Source organism: Neofelis nebulosa, chromosome 7, assembly GCF_028018385.1.
Source record: "Neofelis nebulosa isolate mNeoNeb1 chromosome 7, mNeoNeb1.pri, whole genome shotgun sequence".
In the NCBI taxonomy this organism is placed as follows: domain Eukaryota; kingdom Metazoa; phylum Chordata; class Mammalia; order Carnivora; family Felidae; genus Neofelis; species Neofelis nebulosa.
In genome coordinates this window covers 132803252-132819060 of record NC_080788.1, presented here as the reverse complement: position 1 = coordinate 132819060, position 15809 = coordinate 132803252, and the positions used below count along the sequence as shown (strand labels likewise).

The following is a 15809-nucleotide window of genomic DNA, read 5'->3' as shown; positions in this document are numbered from 1 at the left end:
AAAAACAGTCAAAGTATTTGAATAGAACATTCCTCTAAAGATACAGAAATGGTCAAAAGCCCATGAAGAAATACTCAGCAAAGGGGCGCCCGGGTGGCTCAGTCAAGTGTCTGACTCTTGATTTTGGCTCAGGTCACAATCTCAAGGCCCCTGTGGGGTTCCATGCTGAGCTCAGAGCCTGCATGGGATTCTCTCCGCACCCCCTCCCCCTGCCCCTCTGTGTGGCCCTTTACAGAAAAAAAATTTTTTTCAGAGCAGCACACACGTGTTCTGTCTCTCAAAAAACAAAAACAAAACAAAAACCCACAGGGAGATAACACTTTACCTCCACTAGCCAGACAATTAACAAATGCAACTCCCCCACCACCAGAAAAAAAAACCACAAAAGACACAAAAACAAGGGTTGGCAAGGATGTAGGCAAATTGGAACCCTCACACATTGCTGACAGGGTTGTAAAATGTGGCAGTCACCATAGAAAACAGTTTGGTAGTACCTCAAAGTTATTCTTTGACCCAGCAATCCCAATCTAGGTATATACCCTAAGGGAAATGAGAAGCCATGTCCATGGGAAATGTGTACACAAATCCTAATAGCATTTATTCATAATAACTAAAAAGTGGGAAACATCCAAAGGCCCATTAACTGATGAATGGATACACAAAATGTGATACACTCATACGATGGAATATTATTCAGCCCTAAAAGGGATAAAATCCTGATAACACGCCGCACCGTGGGTAGATCCTTGAAAACAACATGCTACATGCAAGCAACCAAATACAAAAGGTCACATACTGTAGGATTCCACTTACAGGAAATAGCCAGAAAAGACAAATTCATGGAAACAGACAGTACATCAGTGGTTTCCAGGGACCAGAAGGATGGAGAGGACTGCTAATGGGTACAGAATTTCTTTTTTGAGTGAGACAAATATTCTGAAATGAGACAGTGCTCCGGCTGCCCATCTCTTTGTCTACTGAAAACTCTTGAATTGTACACTTCAAAATGGTGAATTTTATAGTGAGGCATGTGTCAATAAAGCTGATAAAGCAAGCACCCATTTATCCGCTCTCAGTGCTGTAGGTCAGAATTCCGGCACGGATGGCTGGGTTCCAGCTCAAATGAAGCTGGTGTTTGGCTGTGTTCTCACCTGGAGCACGGAGTGCTCTCTCAAGCTCATTCCTGTCGTTAGCAGAATCCAGTGTCTTCCAGCAGCCGAACCGAGGTCCCTGTTCACTTGCTAGCTGCCGGCAAGGGGCTGCTGGCCACTTCTGCAAGCCCCGGCCTCCCTTGTTGTGTCCCCCTCCATTTTCAGGCCAGCAGTGATGCTTGATGGAATACTTCCCGTGCTTCAAGTCCCTGACTTCGGTTCCCAGCTGGAGAAAAATTCTGCTTGTAAAGGGCTCACATGACTCGCTGGGTTTCTGTCTTAAAGGTTCGCCAACTTGGTGCTTGATGTTTTAATTACACCTGTAAAATGCCTTCAAGGCAGGACCTATAACGGTGTTTGAATGAGTACTCAGGACGCTAATATATTTGCGTGATCTTTAGAATTCTGCCTACCACAGCCCATATCTGTGGTCATTCTGCTTGGGGTGGAGGTAACCGTGACCCTTCATTTACCTCAAGGTTCCATGTTGCTAAAATTGTGTCCAGCATTTTGATCTCTCCAACTGGCCCATCTGTTAGGAATAGTTCACACGAACATCGGGTGTTGTTCTGCTCCAACCTTGGCCTCAAAGGGTCAGTGTGATGCCTTATGTGAGTTGAAATACCTCTGTAGGAGGGTCCACTGGGGGGCTACCAGTGGTGGATCTGCAGGCCGCATGGCCGGTGATGATTCCAGCTATCGTGGGGTTTCTCCTCTGGCGAAGGGCGAGCTGGGGAGGAGTAGCATCCAGCCCTGTCAATGCCGGTGATATTGAGCCGGTGTCCTATCTTCCTCTTTGTGATCACTGCCATTTCAGGCTGGTGAAAACCCCAGGCTTAACCTTCAGGTACTGAGTGTACACAGTGGTGTGGTGGAGGTTGTCTGGAGGCACTGGTGGGGGCCATAAGTAATAACTTATGATAAGAAGCATCACATGGATACAGAGAAAAGAGAAGTTACATTTTTCCAGCACAGGATCAAAAGAGAGTAAACCAGAGGCCTGGGTACTCTGTTTTGTTTCTTTTATATCACTCCCTAAGAGGATACCGGCAATATGCGATAAATACGCACGGAATGAGGAACTGAGTGAGGGCTATTTCCAGGGCCTGATTGTGCCTGGTCTATAAAAGTGCAAAGGCCTATTTCCTTTTAAATTGTTCTCTTGGAGTCAAAATGCAGATGATCTCCTCCAGTTTATGACTAATAGTGGATTTCATTATTCATGGGTTAGCACAGTCCCTAAGTCTGCAGAAAGTTACAAGACCAGGGACACATCAATTCTGCTCCATTCGGAGCCCGAGAAAGATGACTGATAGGCGGGCCGGCTGCTCTCCAGGTCCTCACTCCCAAAGCCTAATCTTTTCATACAGATGCTGAACAGGCCTTGGGCAATTTGAGTGAGGCTCCCAACGAATCTTTTCTCCCTCAGAATAATCAGATTTTGAGAATGTGCTATAGGAAAGAGCTGTCACGTTCCATTAGGTTAGCTCTGTGACTTGCACGGAAATTGTCAGGTAACTCAATTGCCGTAGTCCAATCATTTACAGGCATAATTTAGTTCACTTAGAGTTAATGATTAATAACATGTCCTATTTGGAGCTGTGGAAAGCAAGCAAGGAACTGTGGTGCATCTGATAGTTCACAGGGGCTGCAGAAGCAGACTGCTAGGGTTAGAATAGGCACCCAAAGACCGTGATATCAGAGGAATGCTTATGATTAATTTAAATTATACAATGCTCTATAGTTCACAAAGCAATGTCACTTGTGGTCTGTCTTGATTCTCAAGGCAATGTATAAGGTCAGTATCATTATCATCTCCATTTATAAGTGCAGATACTAAGGATCAGAGGCAGTGCCTCATTCAAGGTCACTTGGCTGGTTTGTAATAGAGTAGAATGAGAAGCTGAAATTAAACTCCCATTATGGGTGGAATTGTGCACCCCCTCAAAAGATATGTCCCAAGTCCTAACTCCTAGCACCTCAGAATGTGACCTTATTTGGAAATAGGGTTGTTGCAGATCAAATTAGTTGAGATGAGACCATACTGGAATAGGGTGGGCCCTCAATGCAATATGACTGGTGTCCTTATAAGAAGAGGAGAGAGACACAGAAGATACATGGCCATGTGGAGACCCAGAGACACAGGGAGAAGGTCGTGAGAAGATGGAAGCAGAGACCAGAGTGATGCGTCTACAAGCCAAGGGGTGCCAAGGATCGCTGAACATCACTGGAAGCTAGGACAAGCATGGAACAGATTCTCTGTCACAGCCCTCGGAGGGAACCAACTCTGCTTGGGCTTGCAAGCCTCTAGAACCATGAGAAAGAAATTACTGTTGTTTTAAGCTACCCTATTTTTAGTACTTTGTTATGGCTGCCTTGGGAAGCCAATATGGATTGTAAGGATAATAAGTTTCCATTTCTCTAGACCCTGGGTGTGGCCCAGATGCACACTAGTATGGAGTCTTCTAGAAACTCTTTAAGATGTATTATTATCAGTGACCTTTTTGTGACTTAATTGAGTCAAATAAGCACAGACGTGGAGCTGGGAGCCCAGCCCCAGGCCCGAATTTAAAACTGTGTCCTGTGCACGATGCCCCTGAGCCACGAGAGTGTCCAAAACGTTTGTGGCAGTGTTGGGGCAGTGCTCCTCAACCCTTTTGGGCTGCTCCTTTATTTGGGTTCTTCCAGGGACCACTGACTTAGTTTGAACTCCACCACACTAACTTGTATCCTTTTGTTATGAATAACCACAAAACAGTGCCTGACCCCCAGAAAAAGCTCAGTATTTGTTCTTTGGGGAACAGGTAATAAAAGCTCCTTAACCTGTTACAATCCATTGAAATTCACAAAGGATTTTCACATCGATTCTTTAATTAGATTGTTTACAAAAATAGCTTGAAGGCCGCTTTAAGTGTGTTCCTGTCTTTTTCCTTTCTTTCCAACTTTTTAAAGAAGATTTTGCCATGTCATCAACCAGATAGTAAGCTTCTAGGAGGGAATGGATGTTTTCTTTTCTTTCTCCTTGAATGATACTGGTTCTTGAATGGGTTTCACTGGATCTAGACTTATGGTCTTGAAATGATCGCCCAGACCATTCTGAAAATGATTATACAGAATGAATTGGAGAATCTCTATATAAAAATTAAAAATAGAACTCCCAATTTTTATCTCCCAAATCATAGAAGCCATTACCAACTCTTCCTGAATGTTGCTGTGATCCATTTAAAAATTCTTTCCCTGCTTTACTAGACTGTGTGGTGATCCCAGCCGTCACTATTCCCTTTGGACTATGAGACTCGGGGATAAGGAGGGATCAGCCTTCCAGTTCAGTGCTCTGTAGTTCCTGGGGTCCTGGAAGATGAGAGTGCTCTTCCCAGAGTATCACAGGCTAGGACTGCCTTTCCAGAGTCCATGACATGCCATGGCCATGTTCTTATCATGTTCTTGGGTGACCACTAAATTCCTACCCATTTTAGCATCTTATTTATGTTCAATTTCCTCCCATATTAGTTTTCATGATGTTTTTGTCTGGCATAGATGCCCCAGGCAACTTATTCAAAGTTGAGGTAGGGAAGCCTAAATGGACCGTTTCAGATTTTTAGTGACACAAGAGATGTCCAGTATAATTCCACTAAGTAAAAGGAAGTGGCTAAAAATATGTGTAACAGGATCCCAGTTTTTAATTTTTCTTTCTGCTATTACAGAGGTGTGACTTCGAACAAGTTACCTATCCTCCATGAGTATCAGTTTTCTTAGATGTGCACAATAGCATGTACCTCGCAGGGTTAATGGGAGGGTTAAGAGTGGTGCATCTGACAATCTTTAACAAACTTTGATGAGTTATACCTTGTGTTAGTTTACTAGGAGTGTCACAACAAGTACCATAGACTGAGTGCCTTAGACAAGAGAGAGTTCTTTTCACTCACAGTCCTGGAAGCTGGAAGTCCAAGACCAAGGTGTCATAGGGTTGTTTCTTTTGAGGCCTCATCTCCTTAGTTTGCAGAAAGCCACTTCTCCCTATGTCCGCTCCTCACCTCTCTGTGTTTGTCTGTGTTCTGACTTCCTCTCTTTATAAGGAGACCAGTTGTATAGGATTACGACCTCATTTAATGTAATTACCTCTATAAAGGCCCTCTCCCCCAATACAGTCACATTCTGAGGTACCGGGGGTTATGGAGTGCTGGGGACACACAACTCAGCTCGTAAGCATACCTCCTGCACAGCCCACAGTCCACTTCCACGAGGCTCCTGCCGTCTTCTTCCAGCACCTGCGGAAGCTAGTTCCTTCTGCCTGGAGCGTCAGATCAGCCTCTTTGTCAGGTCCAGCATCCAGCCCTTCCTCCCTTCTGAAGTTCAGCTCAAGTGTAAGAATCTTTAGGAAGCATGTTTGGATCCCAACCTTAAGGAATTCATCTCTCCCCCTCCAGGACCCTGAGCTTTTCTCTTGCATCTGTATCAGAGCAATGCTGTCCCATATTTACTTCTGCATCCCCATAGGCCTAAGACAGGATCTGGCACATAGTAGGTTTTCAGGAAATAACCAGGTGAACTGCACTGAATGCCAGTTAGTGATACCAATGCTTTCTCTTTGTCTGACAAAGCTGAGAAATGCCTTCATTTGACTGGTAATGGAGCATTCTGAGGGGGACAGACCGGAGCAAAGAGCACGGTCCCAATGAGCCATTAAGACACATGGAATAAATAAGTTCATTGATCTTCCTTCTTGTTTATTTCATGTCTAAGAAGCCTATCTTAGGGTGTGTTTGAAGCAGCCTAACATTCATGGATGCTGACATGAATGTTAAGTGACTTTCCTGATTTATAGATAGACTTTGAATTTTTAATCAATATAGGAAAAGCTATTTTGCCCAGGAAGTCTGGTGTATCATGTGGAGTGATTATTTAAACTGCTTGTGTAGGAGGATAAATAGTACAAAAAGGAAAGTCTGCTGTGAAAATGTGCAGAGATTATTTAAGCAGGGCTGTGTTTTTAAATGTATGGAAATGCATACACATACATTTTTTTCTGTCCCAACAATTCAATTTAAAATGGACTTCCTCTGGATACTGAGGATTATGGCACAACTAAAAGAGTGGCTATGTGGAATTATCCTCACCTCAAGGACATGCCCTTACTCCCACCAGCTCAATTACAAACATGTGAGCTCTTATGAAATCTTAAAGCAGGGGCGCCTGGGTGGCTCAGTCGGTTGGGCATCTGACTTCAGCTCGGGTCACGATCTCGCGGTCTGTGAGTTCGAGCCCCGCGTTGGGCTCAGCGCTGGCAGCACAGAGCCTGGAGGCTGCTTTGGAGTCTGTGTCTCCCTCTCTCTCTGCCCCTCCCCCACTCGTGCTCTGTCTCTCTCTGTCTCTAAAAAATGAATGAACGTTAAAAAAAAATCTTAAAGCAAAAAGCATGCCTCACACACTTCCCTTTTCCAGGCAAACCTGAAACAACACCAAGCCAGGTGATAGATAATCTTCTGTTAACAGCTTAAGCAGTGAAAGGTCCAACATACTTGTACATAGCCTAGAGAGTTCTGTACTTTACAGCCTTTACAGCTGAGATGTCTTTTAATTTTTTTAAAATTTGAATTCCAGTATAATTAACTCAGTGTTAATTATAATTACTTATTACACTCAATTATAATTACTCAATGTTCACTGTGATTAAGTGTGGTCATTAATCCCCATCACCTATTTCACTCATCCCTCCACCCACATCCTCTCTGGTAACCATCAGTTTGTTCTCTATAGTTTAGAGTTTGTTTTTTAGTTTCTCCCTCTCTCTCTCTCTCTCTGTCTTTTCCCTTTGTTCATTTGTTTTGTTTCTTAAATTACACATATGAGTGAAACATATGGAGTTTGTCTTTCTCTGATTGACTTTTTTGCTCAGCATTTCTCTCTCTCTTTTGGTGCAAAAAAGGTGGTTTTATTAAAGCACAGGGACAGGACCTAAAAGGTGGTTTTATTAAAGCACAGGGGGGGCGCCTGGGTGGCGCAGTCGGTTAAGCGTCCGACTTCAGCCAGGTCACGATCTCGCGGTCCGTGAGCTCGAGCCCCGCGTCAGGCTCTGGGCTGATGGCTCGGAGCCTGGAGCCTGTTTCCGATTCTGTGTCTCCCTCTCTCTCTGCCCCTCCCCCGTTCATGCTCTGTCTCTCTCTGTCCCAAAAATAAAAATAAAAAACGTTGAAAAAAAAATTAAAAAAGAAAAATAAAGCACAGGGAACAGGACCTGTGGGGAGAAAGAGTTGCCAGAATTATACTGTCTGGATCCATTTGCAATCTTGTTGCAAATGGCAAGATTTCATTCTTTTTTTACGGCTGAATAATATTCCGTTGTATATATACCACATCTTCTTATCCATTCATCTATCAATGAGATGTCCATCTTTAAAAAAAGAAAACAATTTTACCACTAATGGGCAACTTTAAAAAAAATCCTCTGTTCCTTATGCAAATTCCTTATACAAGTTCAGTAAAAGGTGTTAGGATGGATGAACATATGCATTGAAAATTGAGATTTTTTTCCAGCAAACTTCCACATTTTCAGAAGTAATTTAATTTTGCTCTATTCTTTTTCTTTGATGACTTCACCATCTACCAGCCTTCAGACAAAGGCTCGTAAGGGGTGCACTTGACACCCCCTCTCTTGTCTCCTACATCCTGTGAATAAGTCCAACAACTTTCCTCAAATCTGTTCTCTCTGTCCCATTCCTTCTGCCCCTGCCTCGGATCATCTCCTTTCATCTAGGAAGAGAGTCATAGTGGCTTAAAACACAAGATAGAAGTGTTTTTCTCTGTCATTTAATGACCCAAGCTGGGATGGGGCCTCTTCCTCCGCAGGGGCTCAGATTCCTTCCATTTTGTTGCTCTGCTATCTTTAGATACTGTTCTCATCTGTACGGCCCAAGATGGCTTATCATCGAGCCTAGATTCAGGAAGAAAGAAGGGAGAGATGGGAAATGAGAGGGTTTATCCCTTTCTTTTGAGTCAGGACCAAGAGGTTTCACATGTAAGTTACACTCACATCCCCTTGGGCAAGATTAGACACATGGCCTCCCTTCACTGCAATGAGATGGCTGGGAAATGTAATCTTCATTCTGGACATCTTTATGTCCAGGTAAAAATTTATTTTACTTACTTACTTACTTACTTAATTAATTTTCTTCCAAGATTTTATTTAAATTCAAGTTAGTTAACATACAGTGTAGAATTGGTTTCGGGAGTAGAATTCAGTGATTCATCACTCACATATTAAACAAGCCCTCCTTAATGCTCATCACCCGTTTAACCCATCCCCCCCATCCACTTCCCCTCCAGTAACCCTCAGTTTTTTCTCTATAGTTAAGAGTCTCTTATGGTTTGTCTCCCTCTCTGTTTTTCTCTTATTTTATTTTTCTTCCCCTCCCCTATGCTCATCTGTTTGCTTTCTTAAATTCCACATTTGAGTGAAATAACATGGTATTTTTCTTTGTCTGACTGACTTATTTCTCTTAGCTTAATACACATTCTAGCTCCATCCACATCACTGCAAATGGTAAGATTTCATTCTTTTTGATGGCTGAGTAATATTTCATAATATATATATTCCAGTGTTTATAGCAGCACTATCAACAATAGCCAAATTATGGAAAGAGCTCAGGTGTCCAGGTAAAAATTTTAATCTTTATGTAAGAAGGGAGAAAGGATATTGGTGAGCAGTTTGCAGTATCGACCTCAACTCCTGACTGGCTTCTTTGCTTTCTGCCTCACCAGATTTCCCCTTTTCCTCAACTCACACCAAAGGTACTCTGACCATATGTCTTTCTCTTTGAAAGTATTCAACAAGCTCCTTACGGCCTGTGGACAAACTCTTACCCCCCAACATGGATTGAACAGTTTTCTTCATATGCTGGTTCCTGTCTACCTTATCTTCTAGTTCTGTCATCTTTGCACCTTATTCTCTAACAACCCGGAACTTGAATAACATGGTGTTTCATGCCTCAGTGCCTTTGCACTTGCTGCTTCTTCTTTTAGGGATTTTCTTCCAACTGACAAATTTCTAGTTGACTTTGAAAACCATTCTCAGAGGTCATCGGGGAGTCTATTAACCTTCCCTGTCACACCCTTAGCCAAGAGAATTAATTGGTCACTTCTTACACCTCATACTATACTGTTCACTTTTGGTCCTTAATATATTATTTAGTCATCTATCACCTCTTCTACCCTATGAGCATTATCGGATTCACCTTATATTCTCAGAACTTAGAACAACATTCGCCACAGCATAGTTCAATAATTGCTTGTTCGCTCTTGACTGAATGAATGAATGGGAAAGTGACAGAATGACTGCATTACATCAGTCCCGATTTAGCACTCTTAACCTTTATATGCGGTCTCTTTCTTTTGGTTAATTTTTTTTTTTTTTTTTACGGTTTATTTATTTTGGGGGGAGAGACAGAGAGAGAGGGACAGAGGATTTGAAGCAGTTTCCATGCTGACAGCAGACAGTCTGATGCAGGGCTCGAACTCATGAGCTGTGAGATCATGCCCTGACCTGAAGTCTGATGCTTAACTGACTGAACCACCCAGGTGCTACATATATGGGGTCTTCTTTCGATAAAAGGTACTATCAAGTACTTACTCTGCTTGAGGTTCACTTATTTTGTGTTAGAGTAGTAGCAGTTATATCTAATTTAATCTTTATAAATAGTTCTATGAGGTAGGCATTATTATGCTTATGTTACAGATGGGAAAGTGAGGCACAGAGAACTTAAGTAACCCACTTCATTTCTTTTTTAATTTTATTGACTATAGGGAAAGTGGAGGGTGGAAGAAAGTGGAGTAGGCGTTTGGAAAGTAGGTTGGGCTGGCAGCTATGGGACTCTCGTCCAGTTCTATAATGAATTAGTGTGAGTGTCCAGGGATATGGCCCTGTTCCGCTCTGGCTTCCGTTTTCTCATCCATCATAAGAGGGCTTGGCTCAATGATCTCTAAGTTTCCTTCCAGATCTAAAAGTCAGTGATTTTCTTACTTTTCTAATATAACAAGTTGAAATGTAACCCTCCTCCACACCAATATGCTACATGCACACAGCTGTGATTTTGCTAAAAATGGACACTTTCTAAATGTTAAAACAGTACATGGTAGAGAATAGTCAGTTCAGAGCCAACAAAACCGACTCTGCCAGAGGACTGACGCTAAAGTAAAGCCCTGGATCCCACTCAGTATCAAATCTTCCCAGAACAGAGGATGTGACTTGGCATTGCTTTCACTGGAGCTTTTTAAAAGGGTACATCCAGATATATTTAACCACCAAATAAATTTGGATCTGGGAGTATTGCAATTGAAATGTAGCTACAAATATACCCCGGATTCTCTCTGTGACATGAGTCCACAGTGTAGGAAATTCTATACAACTCCTGTGTGTGTTGACAAATTCCGTGTGTGTCTTTTCTTGAATTATATCAGAAATCTTGAAAGGTCTATAATACTATCTCCCAGCTTCCCTACCTGGGTTCTGAAACAATGAAAAGAAGACAAACTTGTTTAGCAGGTGGAGATAAATGTATCTCCTTTGTGGTGTCCAACTCGATATTGGAGAAAATGGCTTCTACTGGTGGCCAAGGCAACTGTCTACCGCTGATCCCTAGAATCAGGCAGATATGAACCCAGACCTGCTAGATTAGGATGAGCCTTTTCCCAGCAAGTGTATAAGTTAAGCATTCTGAGTGTTTCCTTATAAACTCACTATGGAGAAACTGCTAATTATCAGCTAAATCCCGTCTTCCTGTACAATAATACATTCCCCGCTTTTCAGTTGGGCATGGTGGCTCCTCAGAATAAAGACTACATTCCCCACTATCCCTTGCAGCTAGGTGTGACCCTGTGACCCAGGTCAAGGGGGATGGTGTGGTGGGGTGGCAATAAGAGCAAGTCTGCTCAGTTTCTAGAAGAGTGATTATCTGAGCTTCTCTACCCAGTTTTCCTCATCCCTTCTGCCAAGACTAAGGAGCTGGAGTGTCCATTTGGACCACGAAATGGAAACTGAATTTTGACGATGGCATACAAACTAGAAATGAGCCGGGGGTCCCGGAGACTTCATAGAAGCCCTGGACTACCTATCTTGTACTTTATGTATGGGACACAGAGACGAACTTTACCTTGTTTAAGCCACGATTATTTTAAATTTCCTGTCACTTAGGGCTGAGTCCAATTCTTTTTTTTTTTTTTTAATTTTTAATGCTTATTTATTTTTGAGAGAGAGAGAGAGAGAGAGAGAGAGAGGAGAAGGGGCAGAGAGAGGGAGACACAGAATCCGAAGCAGGCTCCAGGCTCTGAGCTGTCATCACAGAGCCTGACACGGGGCTCTAACTCACAAACTGTGAGATCATGACCTGAGCTGAAGTCCGATGCTTAACTGACTGAGCCACCCAGGTGCTCCAAGGCTGAGTCCAATTCTAATTGATATACTCTCCAATCAGATAAATCATTCCATCGCCTTGGGTGCTAAGTTAGGAATGGGGTGACTAAGAGGTTGGGGAGCAGCCTAGAGTGTTACATTAATTTACGTCCTTCCACATGGGTAGGGAAGAAGAGTTCTCCTTCTGACAGGTTTACTCATTCGACAATTATACACCATCTGCTATGTGCCAAGTACCCTAAGAACTTTACAACTATTATTTTTCAAAGTTTATTTATTTTGAGAGAGAGAGAGAGAGAGAGAGAGAGAGAGAGAGAGAGAGCACGCAGAGAGGGGCAGAGAGAGAGAGAGGGAAAGAGAATCCCAAGCAGGCTCTATGCTGTCAGTGCAGACCCCGATGTGGGGCTTGAACCCACAGACTGTGAGATCATGACCTAAGCTGAAACCAAGAGTTGGATGCTTAACCAACTGAGCCACCCGGGCCACCCCACAACTATTAACTTACTTAATCCTCACAGCAATCCTATCAGGTAAGTATTAATAATATCCCCATTTCACAGATGAGGAAACAGAGACGCAGAGAGGTTAGGTAACTTGCTCCAGGTCACATTGCCTGGAAGTGAAGGAGCTTGGAAACTAACCCAGGAAGTCTAGATCTAGAACTCATGCTCTTCACCACAAACTAGGCAGTTTCTTTTGAGGGACAGACACAGACCTTCTTATATTTCTCAAGTTAGAGATGTTTGCTTTTAGGATAGACGGAGAGGTCAGAAAAATAAAGAATTATGTCAGTGGTCACCTGAGAGGTCTGTCTGGTTACCCTTTCAGCGGGATGGGTCCATCCCCCTAGACTATCGTACTAGCATTATGGTGACTCAGTTACTCTCTGTCATCAGTCCTCTACCACCTGTGGCTTCTGCCTTTTGCCTTCTCGGTGTGCACACATTTCTGTGCACCCTATTATCCAGTAACGATATTACCTTCTCCATAAAAAGGATTGATGGGATCAGCCTGTTATCCTCCAGTAATGCCCAGTCAGGTAAGGTGTTTGCACCAGTCACTGTCTTTGGATGGTCCATCTGGTGACCCCCTCCCCAGGTCACCAAGAGTGCTACAGGCTATGCCGCCCCCTTACAGGACTCTGCCACACAGTTTGCATTCAGTTTCTTCAAGCAGGAGGCGTGCCCAGCAGAGAGTTTGGACATGCTGTCCTTGTTATCTTTTCCTTGTCAGTCTTTCGCTTTATAAATGAAGCCAAAGACATAAATGGGATATTTAACGTTTACTCTTTCTTTTCCTGCATCTCATCAAAAGAAGATGGAATGAGCTTTAGTTACTTACTAGTAATTTAATCAATACAGGTGGACTACATTTTAAAACAAAGGCTAAGATTTTGCTAATAATCTTTATCTACCTTAGTTTTCTATTGCTGCATCAATAATTAACACAAACTTAGTTTAGAACAACATCCACATACTATGTCACAGATTCTGTAGGGCAGGAAGCTGGGTATAACTTAGCTGGTTCTTCTGTTCTGAATCTTACAAGCCTTAGGTCATGAACAAGCTGGGATCTCATCTGGAAGCTTGACAAACGAAGATCCCTCAGGTTGTTGGCTGAATTGGTTTCCTTGAGGCTATAGAATTCATGGGAGCTGGCTTCTTCACAGCTAGCAATGGAGAGAAAGACTGCTGCTTTGAGCCTCTGACCCCTTAGTCCTCTTAATGGACTCATCTGATTAGGTCAGGCCCACCCAGGATAATCTCTCTTTTGATTACTTAATTGAACTGTTAAGGAATTTAATTACATCTTCAAACCCCTTCACTTTTGCCATATAACATAACTTGATCACAGTTGTGATAGCCCATCACCTTTGCCATGTTGTGTTGATTAGAAGCAAGCTATAGGTCCCACTCACACTTAAAGGGAGGTGATTATCTAAGGGCGTGGGTCATTGGGAGTCATTTTAGAATTCCACCTATCGAACTACCCATATGGAATCCTTTCAATAGCCCATGCACCTGGCTCTCTCCCTCCAAAATCTATTTGTCATTCCTTTGCTCTCCTTTTCCTATAGGTTTATTTACTTTCTGAGACTTGCTTTATTTGTTACTTACTATTATATTGCTAAGATTCATATGTGTTGGTATGTGCTTTTATAATCTCTTTACTTTTAACTGCTACATAATATTCCATGAAATGAATTTTTTCATAATATTCATTTGCTCTCATGTTAATGGGTATTTGGGTTGTTTTTAGTTTCTCTGCTATTGGAAACAATGTTGATGTGAACATTTTTTATAGATATGTAAGACTCTATTGTCAGAATATATGTAGGAGTGGAATTTCTGGGTCATGAGACATGACTGGTCAACTTTAGTAGATTATGTCAACTTTCCCAAACTCACATTTCCATCAGCAGCATGTGATAGATTCATCCCCAGTACTTATCATAGATGATTTTTTTACATTTTTGCCCAGGAAAGGCATGGAAATTGGTGCCCCATTCTGGCCTCGATTTCCTTCCTCACTAATAATGTTCAATGTCCTTTATATGGTCACTAGCCAAGCGTTTACTCTTTAGGGAAATACTCTTCATGTCTTAACCCGTTTTTCTATCATTTGCATTACTTTAGTATTTATCTGTAAACGTTCTTTTTAGATATTCAGCTTGCTTTTCTTGTCAGAAACATAAAGGAGTTGGCTTCTGAGGACAATGGCTTCTGAGTTCCTTCATCTGTGAATTAATAATTGGTGTTATGCTCACTTCTCGAAGCTGATGCAAAGAGCCCATGGAAGAATGTACGTGAAAGCACTCTGCACATGAAAAATGAGGTAATAACTTGTTTCAGGGTAATATAGGCCTGATAACTGGCAAGTATGGAAACATTCAAATTTGCTTTTTTAAAAATGTGTATTCATTTTGAGAGAGAGAGAGAGAGAGAGAATGTGCAGGAGTGTGGGGGAGGGACAGAGACAGAGGGAGAGCAAGAATTCCAAGCTGGCTCCACACTCAGAGAGAAGTCCAACACGGGGCTTGATCTCACCACTGAGAGATCATGACCTGAGCCAAAATCAAGAGTCAGACGCTCAACTGACTGAGCACCCAGGCACCCTGGGAAGCATTCAAATTTGAACTGGGAGGCAGTATAGTGTGTTGAAGAAGCACACAGACTTTTGACCAGATTGTCTGGGTCCAAACCTTGACTCTGGTTACGAACAGTGTGACCAAAGGAGACTTCTGTAACTTCTATGTCTCAGTTTTCTAAGGTATCAAGTGGGGATTTTAATAGTGTTTACCTGACAGGGATTTTTAAGGAGCAAATAAATATAGCTAATACTGAGAACAGTGTTCAGCACATAATAACCACTATATTAATATATATGGAGAGCATTATTTCATGTGGATTTCCAGGTCCTGCTGGATGCTAGGGCAGTGCTCTGCTTAGCAAACTGGGGAGAATCACTTTCACACACACCCCCCCCCCCCTCCGATATGTGTGTACTCTTTCACTCTTGACTCATTTCTAACAGGTCAATGTGGATTTTTTTTTTTTCTCTCATGGATAACTCTTTCTTGAGTAGTGGATTAGTAGCTGATGGAGAAGTAAGTCAGACCACTGAAATGCACACATATCAACATAATACAAATAACATATAATAATAATAATACATCATATAATTCTGTCTCTAAGCTCTCCTCCAGCTTTCATAGCCCGTGATTCCGTAAGGAATGTTGAATTACTTTTACCAGACTACCCAAAGCTGGACGATAAGGCATGATAGGACTTAAATTGCTCTGCTTTGTTGAGTCTGAAATTATGTTCCGAAGCAACAGTCATTGTGTATGTAAAATGGACTGCCAATTATTTGAAGAAAGAGAAGTAATATTGTCCTGCATTAGCTGTCTTTCTTTCTCCATTAATAAAATTCATTTGCTCCCATTTGTTCACCTCTCTTTTGTTCTGCCAGGCCTTTTTTAATCCATAGATGCTTTTATCTGCTGCAGACAGACTGAAGGAGTCTGATTCTTCTAGCGAATATATTTTTAGCATCAATTAAAGCTTATGTCGCCTGCTTTTCTGAGCAACTGGCACCCTGCATTGTTCAGAACCACCTGCATTCAGCCTTCAGGGAACTGTACTGCTTTGCTAATGGCTGAGCTATCAAATGGCGGCATAAACACTGCAGGTTATAAGCTGGAGAAGGTAGCTAATTATGCTAAACAGGAATATTAATAATGCAAGATGTGC

General features: G+C 42.3%; 1 protein-coding gene across 16 annotated transcripts in view; it reads right to left on the bottom strand.

Moving 5' to 3' along the window:
* GPR65 (G protein-coupled receptor 65) overlaps positions 1-15809 on the bottom strand; it is a 120631-nt gene that overhangs the window by 40854 nt on the left and 63968 nt on the right. For 6 of the 16 annotated variants that reach the window (XR_009264685.1, XR_009264688.1, XR_009264693.1 and 3 more), the window contains exon 3: positions 1152-2042. The exons of 7 other annotated variants lie outside the window; for them this stretch is intronic. The gene's annotated coding sequence lies outside the window, so the exon portion shown is untranslated. Of the gene's footprint in view, positions 1-575; positions 2043-15809 lie in introns of those variants that run through there. 3 more of the 16 variants (XR_009264684.1, XR_009264682.1, XR_009264683.1) reach the window with 2 other exon arrangements.